At 40.9% G+C, this 7,848-nt stretch overlaps 1 pseudogene; it reads left to right on the forward strand.

The window, feature by feature from the left end:
• Positions 1–6,531: 6,531 nt before the first annotated feature.
• Positions 6,532–7,104, forward strand: LOC127220756 (zinc finger protein 58-like; annotated as a pseudogene).
• Positions 7,105–7,848: the final 744 nt, after the last annotated feature.

The following is a 7,848-nucleotide window of genomic DNA, read 5'->3' on the forward strand; positions in this document are numbered from 1 at the left end:
CCTCCATAGGGAATGTGTTCCCAAAGTCCTTTCATGCACCAGGGATGCATCCTGGTTCCACTGTCAGAGGTCCCTTAGACTGCCCAGGCCTTCTAACTGAGACCACGTCCAGGGGGTCTGAGTCGGTATAATGCTGGTTTCCCAGCTGTCAGTCTGGGGTACATTAGCTCCCCCTTCTTCAGGTCAGCTGTCTCTGTGGCTTTCTGTAGCTTAGGCTTAACCCCTTTAATCATCACTTCTTCCTCTCTGCAACTGGATTCCAGGAGTTCTGCTCAGTGTCTTGCTGTGGATGTCTGCTTGTGTTTCCATCAGCTACTAGATGAGGGCTCTGGGATGGCATATGAGGCAGTTATCGATCTCATTATGAGGGAAGGGCATTTAAGGTAGCTTCTCCACTATTGCTCAGATTGTTAGTTGGGGGTCATTCTTGTAGGTCTATGGACATTTCTCTAATGTCAGCTTTCTCTTAAAACCTATAATGTCTCCCTCTATCATGGTATCTCTTTTTTGCTCTTGTCTATTCGTCGTCCCCAGACTCAATGATTCTGGTCCCTGATGTTCTCCTCTCCCCTCCTCTTCTCCCCTCCTGACTCCCTCTCCACTCACTGCTCACCCTCTCCCAATACGCTCAGGAGATTTTGTTCCTTTCCCCTTCTGTGGGGGACCTTGTATGACACTCTTAGGGTCCTCCTTGTATCCTAGCTACTCTGGCAGTATGAATTGTAGGCTGGTGATCCTTTGCTCTAAGTCTAAAACCCATATATGAGTGAGTACATACATTGTTCATCATCTTTTTTGTGACAGGGTTACCTCACTCAGGATGGTTTCTCCTAGTTCCATCCATTTGCCTGCAAATTTCAAGATTCCATTGCTTCTCCCTCCCCCCCCCCACACTAAGTAGTACCCCATTACGTAAATGTATGAATCTTCTTTATCCATTCTTCAGTTTTGGGGCATCTAGGTTGTTTCCAGGTTCTAGTTATTACAAAACGTGCTGCTCTAAACCTAGTTGAACAGATGTCTTTGTTGCATGGATGTGCATCTTTTGGGTATATGCCTAAGAGTGAAATTGCCAGATCCTGTGATAGACTGATTCCCATTTTCCTGAGGAACTGCTGCCATACTGATCTCCAAAATGGCTGAACAAGTTTGTACTCCCACCAGCAAGGGAGGAGTGTTCCCCTTTCCCCACATCGAGATTCTTCTAAAATGAGTAACAAGACAGACAAGGCTGCTGCCCACTCTCTCCATATCTCTTCAATATTGTACTTGAAGACAACAAAAGGAGATCAAGGGGATACACATTGAAGAGGAAGAAGTTAAACTTTTATTATTTGCAGATGATAATGACAGTTTACATATCAGGGAACTCCTACAGCTGATAAACACTTTCAGGAAAGGGCAGGATACAAGATTAATTAAAAAACAAAAAAACTCAGTGGCCCTATCATATACATATGATAAATGGTCTTGGTCTGAGAAAGAAATCAGAGAAACAAACCCTTTATGATAGCCACAAACAACATAAAGTATCTTGTGGTAACACTAACCAAACAAGTGAAAGAACTATATAGCAAAAACTTTGTTTCTTTAAAGAAAGAAATTAAAGAAGATACCAGAAAACGGAAAGATCTCCCATGCTCTTGGATAGGTAGGATAAACATAGTAAAAAAAAAAAAAAAAAAATAGCCATCTTACCATAAGCAATCAACAGATTCAATGCAATCCCCATCAAAATCCCAGCACAATTTGGCAATGAACTTGAAAGGATAATAATCAACTTTATATGGAAAAACAAAAGACTCAGGATAGCCAAGACATCCCTGTAAAACAAAGGATCTTTAGGAGCTATCATCAACTTTGGCTTCAAGCTCTATTATAGAGCTATAGTCCTGAAAACAGCTTGGTACTAGTGTGAAAAATAGACAGGAAGACCAGTGGAATCGAATTGGAAAACCCTGATATTCACCCACACACCTAAGAACACCTGGCATTTGACACACGAAAGCTAAAATTATACAATTGCAGAGAGAGAGAGAGAGAGAGAGAGAGAGAGAGAGAGAGAGAGAGAGAGAGGAGGAGAAAGCATCTTCAGGAAATAACTAGATGCTGACCCGTAGAAGACTGTAGATAGATCCATATCTATCGCCATGCACAAAACTTAAGTCCAAATGGATCAAAGACCTCAACATAAATCCAGACACACTAAACCTCTTAGAAGAGAAAGTGGTAGCTACCCTTGAACGAATTGGTACAGGAGACCACTTCCTGAACATAACACCAGTAGTACCAACATGGAGATCGACAATTAATAAATGGGACCTCCTCCAACGGAGAAGCTTCTGTAAGGCAAAGGACACAATCAACACTACAAAACGGCAGCCCACAGAGTGTGAAAAGATCTTCACCATCCCCACATCTGACAGAGGGCTGATCTCCAAAATATACACAGAACTCAAGAAGCTAGTCACTAAAACACCCAATAATACAATTAAAAAGTTGGGGTACAGAACTGAATAGAGAATTCTCAATAGAGGAATCCAAAATTGCTGAAAGAAAGACACTTTTAAAAAGTGCTCAACATCCTTAGCCAGCAGGGAAAGGCAAATCAAGGCAACTCTGAGATACCAACCATCTTGCTCCTGTCAGAATGGCTAAAATCAGAAACTCACACGACAGTTTTTGCTGGAGAGGATGTGGAGAGAGGAAAATGTAAACTTTAAACAACCTTTCAGAGCAAGTCAGGGGATACTAAAAATGACAAACCAAGAAGTAGTAAATTATTGCAGAAAACCTTATGATGGAAGTAGTTATGAAGAAAATACCAGTAACTGTAGAGGACACACCAAATAAAGTATCTAGGCAAACCCCAGGAAGTTTAAAATAATGAAAATGACAGTAAGGATTTAACAAAAATGGGAAATACTTTTAAAAAAAATAATAGAATTTCCAAGATAATGATAAATTTATCTCTGAAGGGAAAGGGGCAAGATAATCACAGTAATAAATATTACAGATGGTCATCAGGTTAAAAAGGACTTGTCCAGAAAACAGAAATTAAATTTGCAATCATACAGGATGGAATGGCATGCTAATGTCAAAACTGACTCCATAAAATGACTAGAATGGAAAGAAAAATTCAGTAAGCCTCTGTAGGCCCCTGCATGGACCACCCCCCACCCCGAGGCACCATGAGCAAGCCTGAAGCTGTTGGCTGGAACTCCTTGCCCCAAGGCTGTTGTCGGTACCCTTCCCGTTTTGATAACACACACCTTGTGACAACACACACCTCGTAGGGAGGAGCTAAGCCTAAAATTCCTGTAATTTTTCGACTTTGCTGTCAGTCAGTAGTTAAGTCCCCTCAATAAACGGCATTCCGCACGGAATGAAAAGTTTATGTCTAGATATGTAAATTAATAGTAATAATGATTTAGAGGTTCTAGATCCTATTGCATACATAATTGACACTTGGGTTCCCAGAATGGAGTTGTATCAGTTATGCTCTTTTTCAGTAAATATTTCTGTTCATATCTTTGTTAATATCTTATACCAGTTCAACCCTGTTTTGTTTTGTTTAGTTTTTTTTTTCTTAAGTGTGGATATTTTCAATTGATAATAATACACAGAAAGCTCCTTGTCATTTCCTAGGAATTAAAACATTTAATGTTAGCTCCCAACTGCCTCTCAAAGTACTTACAGAGTCTCAAAAGACAAAAGGCAAATACGGTGTTTCTCAACCGGAGGGCCTTGACCCCCTTTAAAGGTTAAAAGATGCTTTTCCAGGGTTTTCCCAAGACCATTGGAAGACACAGATATTTATATTACAAGTCATATCCGTTAGCAAAATTACAGTTATGAAGTAGCAAGTCAAATAATTTTAGGGTTGGCAATCACCACAACACAAGAACTGTATTAATGGGTCACAGCATTAGGAAAGTTGTAAAACACTGTTCAGGAGGCTGAAAGTCCCAAGGCGAAATATATGAGGACAATATTCCTGAATCCTACAGAAGGACTCTGTCGTGGGATATCCACTTTGTTGCTGGCCGGCCTATGTTCCCTCCTACCGTTGTCCCTCTAGTCTGCTCACTGCCACAGAAGGAGACAAAGTGAATATCCCACTACAGGGCTCCATACTTGTTTCTTGCTAACTCCTGGTTGGCCGCCTACGATCTGTTGTCATGTCCCTTGGATTTTGTTCGTGTCTCTGCGTCTGATATTGTATGTATTTGTTTGTGGGGGTTCCCCTTTGCCGTCAAACCCAGTTGGCCAAACTCAGTAGGACAATGGGGTAGAAGTGACAACAGAGATCCCCGTGTTGCCATGAACATGAGAGGGAGGCAGCCCTCCAGAAGGCAAGACTTGAGTGAATCAGCTCAACTTTATTCCAGAGTGTAGGAAATACAGGATTGGGGAGTGTGGGGCCAAACCCTAATTTGTATTGAGTGGCATGTTCCTACCAAAAAAGCTCCTAGTACAACTCCTAGTTATCATATGTGCGTCTAGGGAGGCTTCTAACAGTGACCTGTGCCTAGGTTCAGACTAAAGACAAATCAGGCATCTGGTTTAGAGACAACTTTCAGATAGGGTAATTTCTCTGGGCCCAGGGGCATTCTCCAGATAAGGGCAGGTAGATAGCAGGAAGCTTCATTGGGGAGGGAGGGAGTCTCACTTAATAGAGCCTTGGGGGAAACAAAACAAAACAAAAACTGCCAGCCCTTGATAGGCTACAACCTCTGACCAGCCAGCAAGACCTTACCACATTTGTTCTCTGTTTGGTTCCTTGTAGATTTGCTATACTTAGAAGGACAATGTTAAGAGTCTAGGACAACCAGTATGACTTCACTTCAGCTATTAATTCCTGCAACTTCCCTGTCTCAGATACTTGCCTTCAGAGCTACACAAGACAATGGCAATTTTCCTGTGTGACCACGGCCCCAAATTGATGTGCGCATAGATATTATGGTCCCTAGAGCAAATGTCTGTAGATCATTCAGACTTTATGGGCAACGATTAAGGATGCCAGAAACCCTCATTTGTATCCCAGGCTTCTCAAACCTGCTATGTGCCATGTTACGCTTTAAAACTTATTTCCCTAGAAGTTATCAAAAAACAGATAAATGCTGCACTTGCAATTGAAAATAAAGCATAGAGCTCTTATAATAGCCAGATACGTAAAATACAATAGGCAATTTTTATTATGATTCAAATGTGAATTTCACATGTAAAGTTTTTAATTTAAACTTTAAAATTTATCACTAAATTTATTATTTTAGAGATAAGACTGCACACTTTCTCTTCAAACACTTTTAGGTTGTTACTTTTCTTTGAAAAGGTGCTGGCCATTGTTTTGCACAAATAAAGAGATTCAGCTTGAGTCCCCATCAATTTCTAATTTAATTCCCACAAACCTCGTTTAATCAGAGAATGCTTATTTCAAAATAGGAACTTAGAACCTATGATTCTATTTTTGTTTTGTGGTTAGCTTCATTTTAAGATGGGAGTGCAAATGTTTCTGTTGATTTTATGAAGAAAACATCCACTCAGTACTAAGAAGGCCTGATGGAATGTCCCTCTTCCTTCTTCCCGGGGTCTGTTCTTTAGAAAACCATCATCCAGTTCATAAAGTTACACATCAATGTAAAGTGAATTCAGACATTTACCACTTTATTGCTCCTGCATCCTGAGAAAACAGTTCACACAGAATTGATAACATTCTGTTTTTTAATCTCAGTAGCTTCTCCCCTTCATTGAAATGTTTTCATACTTGTATTAGGAGTAGTGTATGTGTGTGTGTGTGTGTGTGTGTGTACATATGCATACAGGAGTGGCTATAGCTGTGCGCATATCAGTGTGGAACCCAGATGCTTATGCTGACAATTTCCTATATTACCATTCACCTTATTTTTTGAAACTGGACTTCTACCTGAAACTGTAGATCACCAATGTGAATATGCTGGCAATGAGCCTCAGAGACCCTCACATTCCCAGCTCTGGATTACAGGTGTGTACCTTCATATCCAGCTTTCTGTGTGGATGTGCATCGGGACTCAGGTCATCATGTTCACTGAGCCAGCATTTCACTGGCTGAGGAATTCTGTCAGAGTCAAGTTGTCACTGTGTGTGTGTGTGTGTGTGTGTGTGTGTGTGTGTGTGTGTGTGTGCGTGCGTATGTGCGTGCGTGCACACATCTGGGCACGCACACTGGTGCATGTATATGTGCATATGAGTTTATGTGTTTGAATTTCTTCTTGTCTTGGTAACATTCCTAAAATATTTCTCCTAATATATACTCATCAGGGTGGCTGGGCAGCTTTCAGCGGCCTAAGTCTTCTCTACCCTGTAGATGATTTTCCCAGGTATTCATACACTGCCTCTTGTGTTTTACTATATTCAATAAAAGAGTATATTAAGTTCTCCAGGGAACCATGTATGTCTTCTCTCTTAGGGTCCTCCTTGTTTCCTAGTTTCTCTTGGGGTGTGAACTGCGGGCTGGTGATCCTTTGCTCTATGTCTAATACCCATTTAGGAGAAATGCTGTCCTTCCAGGATGTGGCCACTGAGTTCTCGCCAGAGGAGAGGCAATGCCTGGAGCCTGCTCAGTGAAAGCTGTACAGGGATCTGATGTTGGAGAATTACAGCCACCTTGATTTCCTGGGTCTTGCTGTCCATAAGCCACACCTGGTTACATTTCTGGAGCAAAGACAAGAGCCTTCAGATGTGAAGAGACAAGCAGCAGCCACTGTGCACCCAGGACCAAGACCTCATGATTATAACGTTTATAACAAGGCCGTTGATTGCAACTCACTATGTATTCAACGCCAGAGAATTTATACATTGGAGAAGACTTATAATTGTGAAGAATATCATATGAGCCATAGTTCTTATAAGACACTTTCCATACACCAGAGACCTCACACGGGAGAGAAACCCTACACATGTAAAGGATGTCATAAGGCTTTCAGTACGTGCTCATCACTTTTTATACATCAGAAAGATCATCCTGATGAAAAAACACACAAGCATGAAGAATGTGACAAAGCCTTTCATTGTCTCTCATCTCTGAGGAGACAAGAGAGTTCATACTGGAAAGAAACCCCATGAGTATGAATAGTGTGAAATTGGTTTTTCTTTTTCCCTTTTTTTCTTTTTTCTTTTTTTTTTTTTCTTCTTCGAACCTTGAATGGCATAAACAGCAAAGAAAATTCATTCTAAAGACAATGTGCAGAAATGTGCTGAACCTGTCAAGGCTGTTTATCTTTATATCTTTATGGATAACATGATATAGTTCATATGGGAGGGAAATCCAACAGAGGTCTTAAAAGTTTTATCTCTACAACCCTCGAAGCACATCAGATGATTCATTCTCACTACAAACTCCATGAGTGGGTGAACTGTGGTAAAAATCTTTGTTAACAATTCAGATCTTATTCAACTCGATTGAATCCATCGTGGAGAATATGAAGTTAATTGTTTTGCAGTGTCAACACGAATATCTAACTTTCAACAGCACTTTTGCCACATTTGTTTCATACAAGTATTTCACTTGTCATTTGTCTGCTAGCTGCTTCAGTGGTAGCCATGGGTTTTTCCTGTTTCTTCAGGTAGTCCTGCTCCAGAAGGAAAACGTCATCCTGATGTTTTAGATTCTGACCACCAGGAGGCAGCATTGCTCCTTATTCCTCCCGCGAAGTCAGGGCTTTACAGAATGATGTCATAGCTTGCCACTCAGGACACCCTGCAGACATAAAATTCTGGTTACAGAATCTTCTACTGAACTAGTTCTTGGCATACATCCGTTAGCCCTCTTTGCTTGCCTGTTGGCTTAGTTACTACCCTTAACACATT

This window comes from Phodopus roborovskii, unplaced genomic scaffold (genome assembly GCF_943737965.1).
Source record: "Phodopus roborovskii unplaced genomic scaffold, PHOROB, whole genome shotgun sequence".
Lineage (NCBI taxonomy): Eukaryota > Metazoa > Chordata > Mammalia > Rodentia > Cricetidae > Phodopus > Phodopus roborovskii.